Source organism: Schistocerca americana, chromosome 8, assembly GCF_021461395.2.
Source record: "Schistocerca americana isolate TAMUIC-IGC-003095 chromosome 8, iqSchAmer2.1, whole genome shotgun sequence".
Taxonomy (NCBI): Eukaryota; Metazoa; Arthropoda; class Insecta; order Orthoptera; family Acrididae; genus Schistocerca; species Schistocerca americana.
In genome coordinates, this window is record NC_060126.1 from 376,088,588 (window position 1) to 376,109,589 (window position 21,002).

The 21,002-nt window shown below is 42.4% G+C and overlaps 1 protein-coding gene across 1 annotated transcript in view; it reads right to left on the reverse strand.

Moving 5' to 3' along the window:
- The window catches only part of LOC124544650 (UDP-glycosyltransferase UGT5-like), a 67,572-nt gene extending 60,091 nt beyond the window's left edge, over positions 1–7,481 (reverse strand). Inside the window, exon 1 of the mRNA XM_047123263.1 lies at positions 7,301–7,481. The gene's annotated coding sequence lies outside the window, so the exon portion shown is untranslated. The remainder of the gene's footprint in view (positions 1–7,300) is intronic.
- Positions 7,482–21,002: the final 13,521 nt, after the last annotated feature.

Consider the following 21,002-nt stretch of genomic DNA (forward strand, 5'->3'; position numbering starts at 1 on the left):
TTTTACATGTGGCTGAACACTTACTGTTTCCTTAAATAACGTAACTATCCGGCGTACGGTCCGGGCACTTGGATGATGTCGTCCAGGATACCGAGCAGCATACATAGCACACGCCTGTTGGGCATTTTGATCACAATAGCCATACATCAACACAATATCGACCTTTTCCGCAACTGGTGAACGGTCCATTTTAACACGGGTAATGTATCACGAAGCAAATACTCCGCACTGGCGGAATGGTACGTGATACCACGTACTTATACGTTTGTGACTATTACAGCGTCATCTATCAAAAAGCGAAAAAAGTGGTCCAACTAAAACATTCATATTTCTTTACGTACTACTCGAATATGTAATAAAAATGGGGGTTTCCATTTTTGTAAATTAGGTGACTGGTTGAATAATTGTGTTGTGCACACTCTAACAGTACATGGGCAAAATGAACACTTCAATCTTTCTGTAAGAGTTCTGATTTATCTTATTTTATTACGATGATCGTTTCGCCCTATGCAGTAATAAAATATTTTCGCATTTGGAGGAGAAGATGGTCACTGGAATGGTTCAAATGGCTCTAACCAATATGGAACTTAACATCTGAGGTCATCAGTCCCCTAGAACTTAGAACTACTTAAACGTAACTAACCTAAGGACATCACACACATCCATGCCCGAGGCAGGATTCGAACCTGCGACCGTAGCAGCAGCGCGGTTCCGGACTGAAGCGCCTAGAACCGCTCGGCCACCGCGGACGGCCGACTATTTGTTCCGTTAGAGTATAGCGTTGTAAGTGGAACAGTAGAGAAATAGTCTGAAGGTGGTTCAAAGAACCGTTAGCCAGGTTCTTAATTGTAAATTGCAGAGTAATAATGTAGAAGTAGCAGTAAAGGTTTGTGTATAGGCCAAGACAGGAGGTTGTATCACAGATGGATATTTTAATAAGAACAGGCAGCACCAGGGGAGGGTTTTACACAAGCTCGCCACAGTTAATATCTCCGGAATTTCACCTGTAGGGAAAATGGAAACAAAAGGCGTAGGAAACAATGATGAATCCTAAAGTGAATCCTAAAGACATGAACTGCTGTACAAAACGGGATAGTGGTGCAATGCTGTCGGCCCAGAATCGCTATGTAACATGTAGCAACGCCCAAGATCAACTTTCTGAGCACTTGCTATGACAGGCTAATAGTATTTCGGGCTTGCAGCCGGTCATCGTAGGAAAATAGTAAACACATGACCCGTGACTGGCTTAAACGTTTGCTTAAAAGTTCGATTAGTACTCGCGATCTGACAGTTACGTACAAACTTAGCCATGTATGTAGGTAATAATAATAATAATAATAATAATAATAATAATAATTTGGTGTGGCCCAATGGTTTGGTGCAAGTCTTTATTGGACGCCATTTCGGCGACTTGAATGTCCCTAGCCTACCCCCCTTATCCAATCTGTGAAAGGGGACAGTTTAACGTGTAACCTGGATCACGTGTTGTTTCTTGGCGACTCCTCACATTGTTTAGAGGTGAAGGCTGTGGTAAAACGAAGACTGAAGAATCTGTCGTCCGACCGAGATTCGATCCCGCTACCACTCGGTTTCCTGCCACACCCTTCGCCGCTAACCCACCAGGTTCAAATGGCTCTGAGCACTATGCGACTTAACTTCTGAGGTCATCAGCCGGCTAGAACTTAGAACTAATTAAACCCAACTAACCTAAGGACATCACACACATCCATGCCCCTAGGCAGGATTCGAACCTGCAACCGTAGCGGTCGCTCGGCTCCAGCCTGCAGCGCCTAGAACCGCACGGTCACTCCGGCCGGCTAATCCACCAGGCCTAACATGTGTATAGATAGTTAACCCACAATTTTTGATGAGTGAGTTTGTGAGTATCAGAACCTGTGTCATATATGGCAGTATTTTTGGTCGTATTGACTTAGAAGTTTTAATTTTTTTACACTGTCAAAGGACCGTTATAAACAATAGTATTTGACGTAATATCACCTTCATACGTCTAGCCGTTCCTTCGAAAAAGGGGTCTTAACAGGCCGACAGACAGACGGACGACAGGCAAAAAATATTTTTTATGTGATATAATTACAACTGTTAGGTTTTTTTCCTTTATTTGTATTGTGAAAATTTGTATCTTCCCAAATTTTACGATTCTAGGTCAAGTACCCTATAGACTTTTATAAGTGATCATACAATGTACGGTTTTAAGGCCGGCGTCTTCTTCAGTTAAAACCATGAGATTTTATGAGTGAGTTTGCGATTATCGAAATGTGTGACATAAGCAGTCGTGTCTCTTGACTGCATTGACTTAGAAGCTTCAGTTTATCGCACCGACAAGGGGCGTAGACTTAGTATGTGACATAAATTTCAACTTTGTATGTCTACTTATTTCTAAGAAAAAGTGGTCTTAAAAGCTGGACAGATAGCTGGACACCAAGGTGATCTTATAGGTATTCCACTTTTTACAGATTGAGGAACTCTAGAAAGATACAAGTCGTTTTAATGAAAAAAAGCTGATGTCCCAATTCGTCTACTATAAACTTATTTGTGGTTGGTTGGTTGGTTTGGGGAAGGAGACCAGACAGCGTGGTCATCGGTCTCACCGAATTAGGGAAGGATGGGGAAGGAAGTCGGCCGTGCCCTTTCAGAGGAACCATCCCGGCATTTGCCTGGAGTGATTTAGGGAAATCACAAACTTATTTGTGTATGTCAAATAATTTTCATATTCTCCTCTATAACAACGCTTGGATGTATTTATATATTTCGACTATACATGATGTCTCACAAAGATATACTTATCCCTCTGTGTTATGTTGTCACACTCTGGATCACTGCGTTCAGCTATTGGAGGAACGAATACATTGTCTAGTTTATGTTCATTGCTGCTAGATGTCGGTTGTCTTCTGTTTGTTTGGTTGCCGTCACATGTTGAAAAATGGTTACATCGCATTTTTGCTGTCACACCCTTCACCGCTAACCCACCAGGCCCAACCGACATGTATACAGATGGTTAACCTATAAATTTTGATGAGTGAGTTTGCGTGTATCATAATATGTGACGCACATGGCCAAAATCATTTTCTGTTCTCGAGTTTGCGAAATGTGATCCCGTGATTACAGTGCTAAGACGTATCAGACTGAAGTTCCATGCCTTCACTGATGATATCTAGCAATATGTAACAGAAAGAGTTCTGGCCGCCATCGTGTTTCCGACGAAATGTCGCACGAATTCAAACCACCGTCCAACGTAGTTTTACAAAATCAACTCGTTGTGCTAGTCGAGAGTTACAACTACAGTTGCGAATTTTTTGATACACCAATTAGTATGAAGCCGTACAAGTTACAACAGTTACAGGCTCTGCGTCATGATGATAAACGCAAATGTGTGGCATTTTCTGAAGAGCTTCACAATGCTATTGACGATGATAACATTTTCGCACAACGCAACGCGTTCTGCGATGAAGCGACTTTCCGTTTTAGTGGGAAAGTAGACAAACAGAATGTTCGAATTTGGGGTCTGCAGAATCCACATCCATACACCTAACATGTACGAGATTCACCCAAAGTCAATGTGTTTTTTGCGATGTCTCACTCATCTGTTCACGGCCCATTCTTCTTTGATGGAAACATGGTGAACGGTTAGCAGTGTTATGAAACTGGTTGTTGCCTAGGCTAAACGACGATAACTTAATTTTTCAACACGACGGGGCACCACATAACTGGAGTTGCCAAGTGCGCGAATATCTGAATGAAACTCTACCGCGCCGTTGGATTGGTCGTCAGACAGCCGGCCACTTAGCACTTCTCAGCTGACCTCTGTAGTCGCCGGATTTGGCGCCCTGTGACTTCTTCCTGTGGGGTTTCATTAAGGAAAACGTTTATGCACCAACAATACCACAGAACCTAGAAGACTTGAGGAATCGGATTCGTACTGCCATAATATCAGTGATGATGGACGAGCTTGGGAAGAATTCGAGTATAGATATGATATTTTTCCTGTCGCTGGTTGAGGATATTTTGAATATCAGTAATCTAAATTTTAGAGATTCGCAAACACTTCTCCCAATTTCCATAGTTGTATGTCGTACAGTTTTATACACATAAGTGTTCGGAATACGTGTTTTCTTTTCGACACACTCTGTATTTTCGGTGGGTCTTCTTAGCTGGCTCACCGTGTACTGTGGCATATTTTGAAAGTACAGAGGGAATCAGTTATCCCAACTATTAGACCGCGTTGCGTCAGTATTTAAAAAAGTTTCTTCTCTGTCAATCTTTCCATTACCTGATAACAAGTTATTTCACACAGTAATAAAATCTAGTTTGCACCGGAGTGAACATAAGCGCACACAAGCCGATGAGCATTGATAGACAATTCGCCAGTGTTCAGTGCCTTTCGCTTGTACACGTGAACAAGTTTTTACAAATGTGATGTTATTGTTTTTTTGACGCCAATAGTCTGCACACAGGCTACAGCACTATAGATATAGGTTAGACACACGATCCAAAACTTTGACATTCAGAGAGGATAATTTTGCATGCCAAGTACACTATTTTTGACGAGGTAAGGCAAAAGGGTTAGGAAAAGAAGAGTGTAGGTGTCTGAAATTGCATATGAGCGAGAAATGCGTGGAGGTACTAAACTCAACACAGAATTGCCACTGCAGCTTCCCTTAGCATTAGTCGGAAACTTTGCACATGTGACTATTAACGCGTTTCCCTAGCTTCTCATTACAACTGACGAGCAAATTTAAACGCAGAAAAGTAATACCGGTGCCCAATTGAACCTGAAGACTGTCTGTCTGCAGCCGGAGACATTTACTCTAGTGACTGTTTCGCATTTCAGCAGCTGCTGCATATCAGATAGTTTCTGATGTCTAGAGCGACATATGCGAAGCACTTCCCGGATTTTATTCACGTATGTATAAGGAAGATATTGTCAATAAAATGTGATTCGTATATTTTTAATTTTCATCAATAGGGTGTTAACTAACATATGAAAAACCTTCGGGGAAAGAACAGATGACTTAAAATGAAGCACATCTGGTCAATTTTTTTTTATTTCCTTAGTTACAGACACTTTTTTTCCTTGTTACATGTTTGCTTCGTACCTGTCTCTGTTTTCAAATTTGCAGCTTAGTTCTACAAGTATTTTATCCTGTCCGAATGTCGTCTTCTGCTGAACAAATGATATGTTCCAAAATGTTTACCACTATCTTTCATTCGAGTTTCTAACAACCACATGAAATGTATTCGCAGCTGCGAATACGAACAACTATCAGCCGTGTGAGGGAATGGTCGCAGTGGAAATTTGTACTCGAACCTGGATTTCCCGCTTCAGGCGAGAAGTCGCCTTAACCGCTTTAGGCTATTCGTGAACGACTCACAACCGGATCGAAACTTCCATGCATGTAGTCGTTGGGCTGCATCACAACCTGCACCCGTACACACATTATGTAATTCCTGCACAGGGGAAAACATTTTAATTGAAAGTCAAGCGAACAATGTCAGTACTCACGAGAGGTCTTGAAAATACGACGAATAGGTGCTTTAAATGCCCCCGAAATTAAAAATCCAATGGATTGAGACCAGGAGATCGAGCAGGCCAAGACGTTGCTGCCTCACGACCTATCCATTTATCCGGCGAACGCTGATTTAAAATTGTTCTTGCTTGCAGCGCAAAATGAGGTGGCGCCCTATCGTGCATGAATCACATGTTCTGACGTAAGTGTAGTGGGAGATCTTCCAACAAAACAGTTAAATGTTCCATTTAAAATTCACTCTAAGATTCTCCACTCACTGTTCCACGGAAAATGAAAGGTCCATTTAACCTGTCTCCAGCCCATACATTAACGCTGAACTGTTGGTGATCTCTTGTTTCTGAAACTGCAACAGGATTCTCATCGGCCCACATATTAGTGTTGTAAAACTTGGGCACTCCATTCCTGTTCCTGATACACTTTGGTTCATCGGTGAGTAGTATGGTAGACAGAAAGTGTAGCTCCTGAGCACGCAGTCCCAGCAATCAATTACAAAAAGCTTTTCTGGATCGAAAATTTGTTTCACAGACCTTCCACTCTCTATAGATGGCTGGATAAAGAACCTGTCGCGTGACACATTCTCACGTCCAGCTACTTTGCCGGTACTGCTGCCATTATTGCCCTTGATATGACGTAGTACTCTGCCTTCCAAATCAGGTGTCCTAAAACTATACGGTCTTCCACAATGACATAACCTTTTGTCGGACGAGCCTGTCTCAACAATACGTCGATATTTTATTTATTCGATGTGTCTGTTAGGAAATCTTTCAGCAAACGAACGTCTAGCTTCAGCCGCATCACAAATTGCAAGTTCATGTACAGTGTGTAGTAGTCCAACACGACATCGGTAGAGCAGACGTCACGACCTTGGCTGGAAGTCAGACACAACACGTCGGTCTCCAGCCGGGGTGGCTAACGCATACTATTATTCGGTGGCGCCCCTCTCGGAAGTAGCCTATTCGATTCCTGGAGGGGGAAGAATGTTCAGAATACACTAAACATCAGGCCAGTAAGAACTGTAAGAGTAAGCTTCCAGTATTGGCTGTGTTTTCAATATGATTTGTTTATTTACTGGTTTCATGGCGATCAGGATAAACATATGCTTTAACTCAACACTTCCCAAAACAAACATTTAAGAAAAGAAAGAAATACCTGTCGAGCAAAGTAGGAAATATGAAAACAAAAAGGAACGAAACACACATATAACGACAAAACTGTCTCTGCAACTAAGATAATAATAATAAAAAAATTGACCATATGTGTACACGGAGCATTTTGCTTCTTCTTTAGGGCATCTATCCATTCCCACAGAGATTTCCCAAATATTACTTAACATTCTGTATACACATTCTTCCCATACTTCCTTTTCCTTCGGCGATTGTGCTGAATAGGTCTTTGGTCATATAAGCACCTATGATATCTATGTTTTTCTGTCAGCAACATTATGTTGTCATCACACCACTTCATCACTCGTGCAATTCGTATCACAACAGCTAAAGTAGACAAGACAGCAGGCGATAGCTCTGTGTACTGTCAGCACCGAAGTGGTGAGGAGGCAAACTTCCTTTGTTAATCCGCTAATAGACCGACAGCCAACGAACACTCCCGAATGTGAACCGCCGAACACGACCGAATGCAATTCGCTTGCACTCGCCTACTGTTTAGAGCTGAGAGGACTGTCACTCGCCGACGTTGACTCGCTATATTCACTCCGGTGTAAACCAGCTTAAGACTGTGTACGAAAGTTCAAGACTTACCTTGGGCGAAGTCACGAGGACGAATCCCCAAACAGTTGTGCTAATGTGCACGTGTGCCACTGTGATCTGTGACACCTCATGGACGCCTTGGAAGCGACGTCTGCTGAACACTTCAGTTGTTATGTAATCGAAAGAGATGACGTTCGTCTGCGGTGCAGATTATTCTATTGCTAGCACTTTGTCAAATGAAACGGCGGTTGCGTCAAGCGGCTCTGGTGTCCGGGTAGTGAACTACTTCGGTCGCCGTATTTCACGGAGTGTGCCTTAGATGGCACCAGGTGCCAGAAGCAACGCGCTCTATGGAATTGAATTTACGCGTCGAATTGTAAGAACTGCCCACGCGGCACGCAGTTTGTGGCAATAAACGTTAAGTGATGTGGGTCTGGCAACAACTTACGTACTGTCGTCGTAAATATAAACTGGGAGAATTACGTGGCTTGCTAATACGAAGCTATTCCATTACAGCAACCGTCGCAAATTACGATTGCGAATACGATTCTACACAAACCGTACACCCAGATACAGCGTACTCCGTGAGATACCTTGCGGTATGTGTGCAAGGTAGTTTGCATACCACAGGTGTTGGTAAGTCTCCGTGTGAGCTCGAATCTACCTTATTTTACCTTCAAGATCTACGTTTGTTGTAGTGTGAAAAATGGACGATAGACCATTGTTATTAAGTGCGTCGAAATGTTTAGGTCGCTGCCCACATTGTGGGATATTATGGCGGAAGAGTAGAAGAACAGAAGTGTTATGAAAGATGAATAGTATAATTTGTTGCTCAGAAAATATAGGAAACGGTCATAAAGAGAAAAGTTCTTAAAAAATTTAATTAATACATGTAGAAATCTGTGAGTACAGGTACATAAAGATATTTATGTCTGTTTACACAATACTTGCCCGAAAATAATCCTTTAGCGCAAGCACGTCACATGACGCGTACCATAACTATGTCTCAAATACTGTGAGGTTAAACTGCACTTGTAATTTCAAACCTTTGAAGAAACTGTCAGTAGCGAGGTAAGGTAAAGTAATAAATAAGCACTGATTTGATGAAACTGCGCCTCTCATTGTGTTATTTCATTTTTTGATGATGATATGGACGTCCGCAGAAATTTATTGGGTGGGGGGGGGGGGGGGCGGGAAGGGGGCAATGTAATGTAATGTTAAACCACCAACATAAAAAAGTTGTCATACATGTAATCTTTTTTTTTTTTTCGTGCAACTTCTGTTCTCTCGACAAGGCTTCTTGAGTGACCATAGTGATCATTTACGCTCCTTGAACCAATTTTTCATTCATCTTTCCTTTCTGCTTGCAACAACGTAGAGTAATTGCCACAGCATCAGCATCTTTATCCCCCAACATTTAGAACAACAGTAGCAATGCGCAATATTATTCACAATTTAATTGAAGAAGTTATTGAATAGTCATGAGAGAGCGTCAATAATGTTGCGCTATATTGTTGACCGTGTAGGGACTACTTAATGATAATTGCTGCCATTGGTCGCGAAGAATTAAGGGAATTCTCGTAAGTAATCTATGTTGGCTTTCGATCGACTCTGCCGTAAGAAGCATTTCCCCCCCCCCCCCCCTCCCCCCCCAGCGGACGAACGAAAAGCAAATGCAAGGGCGGTAGGAATTATTCTGACAATGGTAGACGATAATTCGCTTGGTATACAAGACTGCAAAAGATGTGTGGGCACGTTCGAAAATTCCCATATGCATTTGCGTTAAAGGATTATATGAACATCGAGAAGAAAGTGGACGAATCGAAGTTAGATTAGCTTGCGAGACGCAATGCATCGCTGTTCCGAGTACGTAATTCCAGCGTAGAATTATCAGACAAGCAAGCAGCTGTGTATACCTCGATGGATCTACTACCGTGCGAAACTTTTGCAAGAAAGTATGCAGTGTAATGAGGCAAACTTCTCTGTCAAGAAACTTGAAAAATGTCGCTTAGAGGGAAAAAACCAGGCGGAACTGTTCAAAGGGGACGAGGCAACAGCCGTTGTGGTAACAGTCACGGTAATTACATAAAAAAACATGACCGCGCTCCACGAAGTTTTCGTTGTCAAGAGCACGCACATATACAATTTGGCGATCGCGTTTCAAGGAATGAGCAGGCAAACAATAAATGGGGCCAGACAAAACATCCTCAACTTCTGTAACACTAGTAGCTAGCAAAAGTGAGTTACTAACAGTGAAACACAATGACACAAAATGTCATCCTACAAATGAACTGCGTGCGACCACGTTGGGCACCAACATTCACATACGACATAGTCCACTTTCCGAGAAAATGAAAGAAACAATGTATGTGTTCTCGAGCAACAGACCACATGACTTACCAACGTGATAAATTCATCACTATTCACAGGACGTGAAGAGTCACTAAAAGTAGATGGTGGTCGATATCTCCAGAGTTCTGGTTTCGCCACTGTCCAAAGATACCTATCAGGAGAATGTGGAAGACAAATAACGGGCTTACACAATAAGTCGTCCTATGCTTGTGCATAAGTTCGTAGCGTTTTTGTTTTACGGTATTCTGGTTGGCATGCGTTTGTATATCGAGTCATTTTTTATTTGTAGTTCTCTGTTGCTGTTTGAGTATAAATATTGTCATTTTGTCATTTGGAGCTATGGACGCTAGAAAATAGAGTGCGAAGTGAAGAATACGGAACGTTTCCGACGTATTAATCTTGAGTTCAGTAGAGTGATGACAGCAGCGGAGGCAGCCAGCACCATTTGCGCCGTGTATGGGGATAATACCGTTGGGCAGAGCTCGACAAGAAAATCGTTCTCGTTTGAAGGAGAATCGTTTTGACGTTAGTAACTCCCCACGTTCAGGAAGAGCTTCCCTTCGCGGTTTGATGGAGAGCTTTTAAACGCATTACTCCGCAGTGATTTATGTTAGTGTACTGGAGAACTGGCAAATGTAATGAACTGTGAACATTCCACCAATGTGCGACATTTTCATGTGATGGGAAGATTCAGAAATCGACTGCGTGTGTACCGTATTGTAGGGAAGCAGCCTACTCACGCCTTATAAAATTCACATCAGTCTTTCCATTGTGTGCCAGCCATTCCGCTGTAACTAGCTCTGACGTCATAAATGTTGCGCAATACTTTAAAAATCAAGTAAATAACCTGAAACGTTTCTAGCATGTCAGGAGTAACACCAAATCAATATGTGTTGAATATCAGTTCAATAACTTTAACCATTTTCGAAATTTGGACATTTTTCTGTAAAAATCATTGGCGCAACACAAAAGAGCGAGAAACTTAAAAATTTATATTTAGATTCCTTTTGCATAATAATTTAGTAGAAACAGTATTCTGGATCTCACAAATTAAAATTTTCGTTGAAATTCATGATTTTCTGGTTTTTATCTTAAAAATGAAGGAAGCAAGATAGATTAAGTAGGCGGATAAATGAAGCTGGGATGTTTACATTTAAGTAGAAGGGAGATCCGCTATAATCATAAAGATGTGAGAAGTTTCAACTGAATAACTATAGCGATAGCGTATCTCCAAAGAGCAAGTTCAGAGCTCGTCTGCTTTGTGTAGTCTAATTAAATTAATTCTCTCGCCCAAAATATTTGACTTAGCCACGTCAGACTTTTATTATGATTACTTACTTGTGTGCTGATTGCACAATTAAATTGAAAACTTCATCGGCCATCAGCAAAGGAAGCAATGATTTATTCGATAACTTAAAGTGGTGCATTACTAGCCAAGCGGCTAGTCGGAAGAGCAGATTTGATCAGGCGTTCCCTTAGCCGTCCGCACCGCGGCTTTATATGTAAGAATGCTGCACACCCCGGACTACAAGTCCATTAAAAAAATAAAAAAAATAAAAACAACGAGGAAGGAAGGCCCCAGTTCTCTCCAGACGCTGATTAGCGCACCACCTATGCCGGGAGTCACGTCGCGTCGGTATCGTTGATATAAACTGCCTCGGATGCAGTAATAAGTTACTCGGGATACGCGTAACCATGAAATCGTTTTCGAGTGAAGTGTTAATTTTGGGATGACGTTAGTGATCTATATTTAGTTTGCGTATGTCGTATTTTCACGTGCCGCCGCAGGACAGACATTCTACCATTATTTAGCGTGGCGTTTGATGAACATTATCATCAAATTATGGCGAGCATTCACTGAAACATTTAATTTGAACAGTTATAGTTGCATCAGCGCATTAGACTCTGAACTACTCTAGTAGTTGGATTGTTTGGATTCTTTTTGGTCTGTGACTTTCAGAATATAGTGAACATTTTAGAGAGAATGGTTTTTGATTATGAATCCCAGACAATCTCCTAATTCCTCAGAGCTATAAGCTGTAGCTATAAATGTATTTCTCAGATGAAGTGGGCACTAGGAATTCTAATTACAGGCTTCACATTTTGCTAATCACTTTCTGGTTGCCAATATTGTAGTTAGAGAGCCAGTGTTGAGAATGGCAAACAGCATAAATACAAAACATTTATTCTATTATTCCACCCGCCGCCCCACAGGATGCTCTAACACAAAGTCACAAAAACCAGGGGATATTCATATCTGCATCTCTGCTGCTCATCATCAACTCGCTTTTGAACAACACCAACCGTTCGTATCCTGTATCGTTACTGGTGACGAGAAATGGTGCTTTTATGCTAACATAAGGTAAAGAATGGAATGGTTGAGCCCAAACGAAGCAGCAACTCCCCTTACAAAGCCCTCCGCACATCCACAATAGATAATGCTACGCATCTGGTGGAATAGCGGCAGTATGATGTACTACGAATTACTTCCGCAAGACGTAACCAACACTGCTGACGTTTGTCAACACTGAGACGTCTTGCAGAAGCAGACCACGAGCAACTGCCAGGAAGTCTGTGTGAAGTGATGCTACTCTATGACAAATACCACCCGCATTCTCTTAGATTCACAAAAACACTTGCAATCTGTCTACTTTCTTTTGTAATCAGGACTTTAATAAATGGCAAGGTAATGTTAATCAGAACACAGGGAGAAGTTGTGATCTAAATAACAATAGATTTATTCATTCTTAACATCACAAGACAAATAAAGTGGCTAAAGAAACGTCACACAAACATTTTTATTTGACAAACGCTTCCAGTAATATGGGGTCTATGGTGGACAAAGTGATCAGCTGGGGATGGACACACGACACTAACCAGAACACTAATCGCTTTATTTAACTCCATACATGTGAATCCAGGGTATGATACAAAAACTACACCACAATCAAGCAGCTATACTCTACTATTCCATATCAAGCGAGGTGGTGCAGTGGTTAGACACTGGACTCGCATTCGGGAGGACGACGGTTCAATCCCGCGTCCGGCCATCCTGATTTAGGTTTTCCGTGATTTCCCTAAATCACTCCAGGCAAATGCCAGGATGGTTCCTTTGGAAGGGCACGGCCGACTTCCTTCTCCGTCCCTCCATAATCCGATGAGACCGATGACCTCTCTGTCTGGTCTCCTTCCCCAAACAACCCAACCCATCTACTATTCCATAAAGAAAAATATGGTTCCAAAGAACAGGATGCTGAGAAGCATATATTGGAGCCCTACGTCATAGCGGCGAATACTACTTTCTGGTGGTCAGGGTGGCACCACGATGTGTTTGGCGACTGAAGTCATTGATGGCAGCAATCTGTTATTAATGGCGCGCGCCCGAAAAATGCAGGTACGCGGTCTTGCGTTCAGCTAATTCGGAAAGCAGGCACTTCCTTATGAGCATCTTAAATCCTGGTGGATTCCAGTGTGTAGGTCGACCCGTTTGCTGGTCTGCCAAACCAATTTGACTCTGTGCCATGACTATGTGTGACGGAATATGTCAAATGTTTAGATGGTCGACTCAAAACAAATAATTACACCCACACATCACTCGTTGTGTGCTTGATGCTTGAAGCAGTGCATCTGATGGTTCAGAAGGCGACTGGCACAGGCTATAAGTGGCACACAAGCAATGGAACAAGTCTCACCATTTAGGCAAAGACCCACAGTTCTTTACTAGCAAAGCACCAGTACAAGAGTGTCCTCCGCTCTTTCTCCCAACTTTCCTCGCCACCTCAGTAGCAAAGCACATTTACATCTTAGACTACTCCCACGTTAGAGCAAGTCAGCACGAGCTGGAGTGCCGCAGTCGAAGATAGGAGACTGCCCCTTGCTCTGCATACACATATTTGACCAATAAGAGACTTTAAACTTAATTGGGAGAAAAGGAAAAGAAGATTCAGCTTTCAGCCTCTTTCTCATGCGCTTATGCCATGTCTTTTGCTAACAGCATGACCTGGATGGAACCACAGCCCCCCATAAAAAGATCGTTATCTCCCCTGTTGCGTACATTTCGAACTTTCCAAAGAATGGCCATAAACTCACTAAAAGCCGCGTGCCTTCATAAATATTCTGGGCGCCAGTGACCTGTCCTACAGAAATTCGCAGAAAGCTCGCAGTTGTCTCCTCTGCTTTCCGCCTAACAAGGGCTCATCCTCTGCTTTATTGCCAGTTTTCAATGAGCTGCCCATTGCAGCGGCGACTTCTCGGCTCTAGTCAGCCTACGTGGATGCGGCCGCCGACCGACCGGCGCCATCCAACGTGTCTGCAGAATGAGCCGTGGGACTTGGTAGTTCCCCTCAGACCTCAGGCGCTGTACGCTTTTACGGCAGTCGTTTAAAACGGCACCCTATTCCTCTGAATGCAGGTAAAGCTTACTGCTATTCCTTCACTAGAGCACACAAGCAAGAGCGTTAACTACTGCCCGCCCTTTCATCATGATGTACGAAGTCAGATCGTATCCAGGTATAGCAACCAAGTAATAAAGCTCAACTTCCCTAAGAACATTATGCAGCATAATATTAGAAGTGAGAGTGGTCTGCAATGTCTCACACTTTAGAGGAGTTGGTTGGAAACTCATTCTGCACCCATCTATTATGCACCTCATCTTGCACCTTCAGAATTTCTTGTCCGCAGCTCGTGGTCGTGCGGTAGCGGGTTCGATTCCCGGCGGGGTCAGGGATTTTCTCTGCCTCGTGATGACTGGGTGTTGTGTGATGTCCTTAGGTTAGTTAGGTTTTAGTAGTTCTGAGTTCTAGGGGACTGATGACCATAGATGTTAAGTCCCATAGTGCTCAGAGCCATTTGAACCATTTTTGAACCTTCAGAATTGCACCTTCTCCGCTCTTCGTCGAACTACCTTCAAGGAACTTCCTTTTCGGATGTAAATGCTCTCCAAACAAGGCCCGACGAGTTCTTCGCCTGAAAACAAGATTTCTACATTCACGAAATCGAAAAGCTGCACCAGCTTTGCCAGAATATTGTAAATAGCGAAAATATTATTAAAGACTCATGTGTCTGTTATGTGTATTTGTTGTGTTTAGTAACCCTACGGAAAAACGCTACGTGCTTATGCACCAATCCAGCACATTTCAGACATCACACGTGATTTGATATCAGTCCTTCAGGCGACGACAGAGGGGTGATGGTATCCTTAGCAAGTGCTGAAGCTGAATCGTGAAACAAAGCGCGGAAATAATCGTGAAAGCTTCGAGGAAAGGCAATTTGTACTACTTTAGCGAATTCAGCTCCAGTATTTCAATGGGTGGACGTGGTCCTGTCGTAAATCTTAACCACTAGTCGGGAAACAGATTCATGGCATCGAAAGCTAGGCCATAATCACGTTGATAAAGTTAAGAAACACGTCAGATAGTGAAATAACACTTGAAGCGCCAGGCGGCCGGATAAATCAGTTATATATTTTGTACATTGTAGGCAAGATGAAATGACCATGCCTTTTCCCAAGCAGGTTGAAGACAGAACAAGTGAACCTCTACCTTCGATACACTGGCCAACAATCACTTGGTGGAGCGAAATTTGTTGTCACATTCATTGTCAAAAGTGAAGAGTATCAGTCATTCAAAGAATACAAGACATATGCAGGAAATTTTCGGCAGAAAGGACTAAGAATGCTGCATTTCAACAATGGAGACGAATACAAGGGTGATTCAGCTGCCCCTGCCACCGTCGTTTTACGCAACCCACAATACTATAGCTGGCCTTCAAAAACCATGCGTAAGATTCTCGTATTCTCTCGCTCGCTACACCCCCTATTAATCCTTCAGAAAGAGTGAGCAGGACCATTTTGCAGGAAATTTAATCTAGTTAAATTTTGTACTGGGATACGTTTTCGCTGCAAGTCACGATTTTCGAGTTATTGTAGAAAAAGGTACAAAAGTTACCTTCAAATGCAGCTCCATCCCACAGTTATCTCTCAACAGTCAGGATTTCTAGTATGTTGATGAATGTGAATGAGCGTATGGCATTGGTGGCCGGGAGACCCCTCGCGGTGCGGTTGGCCGCCGCTCCACAAGTTCTTTAACGCCACTACGGCGACCTGCGAGAGAATGAGGATGAAATGATGATAAAAGACACACAACACCCAGTCATCTCGAGGCAGAGGAACCCCTGACTCCGCCGAGAATCGAACCCGGGAAGCGAGAACGCCACCGCAAGACCACGATGCGCGGACTCTAGTGTGTTGTTCGTGGCACTAACTTCTACCACCGTAAAAAAATTCGCGACTAAAGAACTATTCTCGTTATTCTACTAAAAAAAAGTCTCTATTAACTGTGCTATTACGCCAAGAGCGTATTCCGCTATTTCTTTAACATAATTAATTTAAACATGCCCGCGAGAGTAACGAACGAAAAACGACTTTTGTAAACATTACGCTAAAACTAATCACGTTACGAAGTCGATCGAACTTTAATCATTACAAGCATAGTAGTTTCGCAGTCAGAAGCCGTGAGGAATACAACGATGTCACTGTTTATTTTATGGTGTTTTAAAATTCACAAACGACATTTTCACAATTTGTAAGTACTCGATTAAAGTGGTGCCATAATAAGGCCAGTCAATGAATACCAAAAAATGTCAAACGTGAGAAATAACTTGTGGAGTAGCTAATAATTTTACATTGGTAAGAGAAAGTGACATGAAAACCATACTAGAAAGACTGTCCGGTGTGAGCTAAGTGAGGGAATGGGGGTGCGTTTGAAAGTCACTTTTGTATGTTTTTCGTGAATAACTTGAAAAATACGGCCTCTAACGAAAACATATTCTATTACGACAATTAAGTACATTAAATTCTCTACAAGTAGGTCCTGTTCATTTTTTCCGTAGGGCTAATCGTTAGTGCGTAGTGAGCGAAGCAATATAAAATTTCGCGTGTGGTTTATGAAGGCCAGATATAACATTGCGGAATGCATGAAACCATAGCAGTAAGGGAACTGAATGACCCTGTAGGAAAGAAGAATATCTGCTAAATGAACGAATTCGTAGGCAGTTGACTGTCCCTGGCGCACCTCAACAAAACGACGTTTCAGAACTGTTCAAGCAAACCCCTTCACGTACTGTGCGACGTATGCTATTGGAGAGTGGAATGTCACAAAATTACTGGGGCGAAGTTATAACCATGTAAAAATTATTTGCGCGATAGACGTCCGACAACAACTAATGATGGAGAAGTCCCAACAATACTTGACGTTCATGAGGATCGCACAGCAATCATATGCAATTACTTGGATGTAGTGCGTGGGCGAAAATGAAACTGACGTGGCGATTCTGAAACAAAAAGGACAGCCTCACGTAATGGTTAGATATTCCAAAGTAATGAAACCCACACTCTGTGGAATTTAGAAACAGGAAATATAACGATTGGCAGAGACGTTGTATTTGGTGAAAAAAAACCTTCCTGCGAAATTGAACTACGGTATTACAGTAATGCTTGATCTGGAGACCACAACCATGGCAGATGATGGAGATTCACAGACTAGAGATGTTATGGAAATAGGAGAAGCACCTGACGTCGAACAAAGATTTGCGAAGACGTGTGGATTCCGAGCACATCGACGTAGAAAAGGAGATGGAAGGGGAGGATAAGAGTGCTGACAATAACTATTCCACAACAGGTGGCGATAATTGTGAAACACGAGAACAAGTTACTGTTTTCTTGCGATATCTATCCAAGTGCTCGAAGAGTGTTTGCTGACGATCCCCAACCAGTGCCACGGAGTTTATGGAGGAGAATGCCCTTTCCGCTTTTGAGCTTAGCAGATGTTCGTGTCAAGCACTTCTTAAAATAAGTGTCCCGTCTAAATGACAATAGCAGCAAAGTACTATGCACCTGTCTGGTTTTATAGTTACACGTAAAAAAGACAGACATACAACTCAACAAGCCAGTGCATTGTTAGTAGGTCAATACGATCTACTCTCACATACCGGAACCTATCTGGAACCACATTCCACCTCCTGATATCAAATGGCAGAGTGCACTACTGCGTGAATATCAGAATGTTGCTGATACTACCGACCTTGCAATAATGAATTACGTGTTTGCTGCGGAGCGAAACAGAATAAGATAAAGAGATGCCACTTTTATCACAGCCAGGACTCTCATGGAAAGTGAATTCAATACCATCGATGAATGGAAATGTTGCTGGAACAAAACTGTCCTCCAAAACGCCTGAAACAGCCCTACATCCAAAAGAAACCCTTAGATTTGACCAGCCTCGGGCAATTTGGACTACCTGAACCTCATCCGAATGGGCCATGGAAGATTTGCGCTTTAAACAAGTGGGGCAAATCTTCATCATTATCGTGTGACTGTGGTGCGGAACGACAGACAGTTCCTCATGCTGTATCCACATATCCTACACGTGCATACAAGGGTCCTTTTGAAGACTTCATGACAGCGGGGAGTGGTGTGATAAAATACATAAAAAACCTTTATATCTGCATATAGCTGTTGTCATTTGTGTTTTTGGTGCTGGAGAGCTGTGTTCAAATGTTGACATGTAGTAGTTTTTGATTTTTGAGTACGTACTACCATATTATAAATAAATAATAAATAAATTTCATTTCCAATGTTCCATGTTTTTTTGCGTGCCCTATGTCGTTTTTCGAAAGAAGACTCACAAAACGAACCCACGATGAAACTTACTGCTTTTCTTGGATCTACTTTGTTTCCTCTATCAACACTACTTGTTACGTTTCCCAGATGAAGTAGCAGTTCTCAAGTATGGGTCGAAAGCGACTATCACAACCTAGCTCCTTCGTAGATGGGCCACACGTCCTGAGGATTCTTCCAATAAATCCGTCAGATATCTGGTTTTCCTACAATTATTGTTATGGAGCAGATCCACTTTAAACTGTTCCAGAGGCATACTCCAGGATCTTTAATGGATGAGGATGTTTCCAGTACTGTTCGTCGACCATGTAATCAAACAGGCCTATTTATACACAACACAACAGCATATGTTTTTGCTGAGGTTCAATATCGCTGCACCAGGCGTCGATCCTCTGCCAGTCTTCCTGCATTTGGTCCTTCTTCGTAGCGTTTATAGCGTCCCCAGTGAAATAATAAGAAAAGACTTAAAAAACAGTATTTATAAAGAAGAGACATTTAAAAATTGAATAATATACATTTTTCTCATGTATCCGTATTATATAATTTCTCTGTGTAAGTTTCGAGGGCAAAGAAATATGACAAAATGATCTAAAGAGACGACAAGATGCACTCTTTTGTTAATTTTTTAGTCGTCTTCACTTCTTCTCTTGTCTCGCTTGCGTGTAGACTGACATCTTGCGAGTGCTGGCAAATGTAAGCATATTTGTACTAATTAGGCAGAAATATATTGATTTAATATTATTGTTCACTTTTAATTTGTAAGAGGTGATCCCGATTTCATGTCCGCCTTCCTTTGAATAAACCTGAATTCGAGTAATTTACGGTTCAACAATCGCAGCGGCCGATGCAGCCAACGACGCCATTACCTGGCGATTAACTTATAAAATTTAGCGGAAGCCAAAAACTCGCCCGCTATTAACATAATATACATTTTTCTCCACAGCCGCCCGACGCTGCAGAAAATGCGTAGCTTTAAGACTCTTATTTTCAGTACAACAGCCAGAGCCAGGACTCCGATTACAATGCAATGGTTAACGGAGGTAAGACAAATACTCTCGCGCGTGTGTGGGCCGCAATTGTAATTAATAACTAAAGATTTTTTGCTTTAAAGTGAACTGATTAGCCGAGGAAATTAATATGAAAAGTTTATTCCATTGTTCAACTAAGATTCAGCGAGTCTAACGTTCATTAACGCAATAAATTATTTTCACTGAAGATCAATATCGCTAAAAAAAAAAGAGAACTTCACAAAAGCATTTAATTCTAAATCAAAATTGAATGAAATACGCTTTTGATTAAGGCCCACCACGTAAGTCGGCAACAATCACCGCTACCAATAAATTTCTGTAGTGAACAATAAATTAAATTACGACGGCCGACGGACGCGAGACGTTACATCTTTATATACAAGGGACTTGCGTTAAGTAATGCACCACATTCTTTTCTTTGGCCAGTTTCGGTTGAAAAAACGTTATGGAACGCGGTGCAATATTCCCGCTTCAGCCACTATAGTTTTATGAAGTTCCGACTGGTGGCGCCACTATACGTAGCCTTCAAAATGGCATCTGTAACGGAGATGCGTTCCAAGCAGAAAGCAGTCGTTGAGTCTCTTTTGACAGAAAACCAGAGGATCACAGATATTCATAGACGCTTGCAGCACATCTCTGGAGGCATGGCAGTGAATAACAGAAATGTGAATGATTCGCCGCAGCGTCTATCATCATCGCAACAAGGTTGCGCTACCTGTCCGATCTCCCACGTGCCTGGCGGCCTCGCAAAGCTGTGACTCCTGCAAAATTTGGAACGTGCCGACACTCTCATTCGAGATGATCGACGGATCACAATCAAACATATCGTTGCACAACTAAACATCTCTGTTGGTAGTGTTGACACACTCGCCCACTAGTTGGGGTACTCGAATGTGTGTGTGCCTGCTTGGATCCTCGCTGCATAACAGAGGACCTCAAAGAGCAGGGAAGGACCATCTGTGCGCAATCGCCTGCGCATTACGAGGCTGATCGTGAAACATCATAGGCGATAAACATGCGTTCGTCACTTCGAACAAGAAACAAAGCGTCAATCCATGCAGTGTTGCAACACCACCTCTGCTCCACAGAAAGCCGCATCCTGGACCAGTAAAATCGTGGCGACGATCTTCTGGGACTCTAAGGAGATTTTTCAGTTTGATGTCGTTCCTCATGGTGCGACGATCAGTTCTGAAGTGTACTGTGCTACACTCAGGAAATTGAAAAAAAGAAACACCTCAGCACGTTAGTCGCCACAAAAATGCGAACAGGCTGCTCCTTCTCCATGACAACGCAAGGCTTCATGCAAGTCTGCGCACCCGAGCGGGGATTACAAAACTTTCGAGGACTGTTCTACTTAATCCATCCTACAGCTTGGATCTCGTACCTTCTAACTTCCATTTTTTTTCCGTGGGAAGCAGTACGTGGATGATGAGGAAGCTACTGATGCAGCAAGATATTGGCTCTGATGTCGAGCAGTAGAGTGGTACCATGCCGGCATACAGGCCCCTCTCCCAATAAGGTGGCGTAAGGCCGTCATATTGAATGCAGATTATCTTGAAAAATAGTTTTTTCTAGCAAAAATAGTGGGGAATAAAATGGGGTATTGCAATCCTGAAAAGGAACTAGCCTGCTTCCAAAAAAAAGTGTTGGATCACATATTGAACTTAATAAAAAAAGTCTGGTAAATTTCCATGAATGA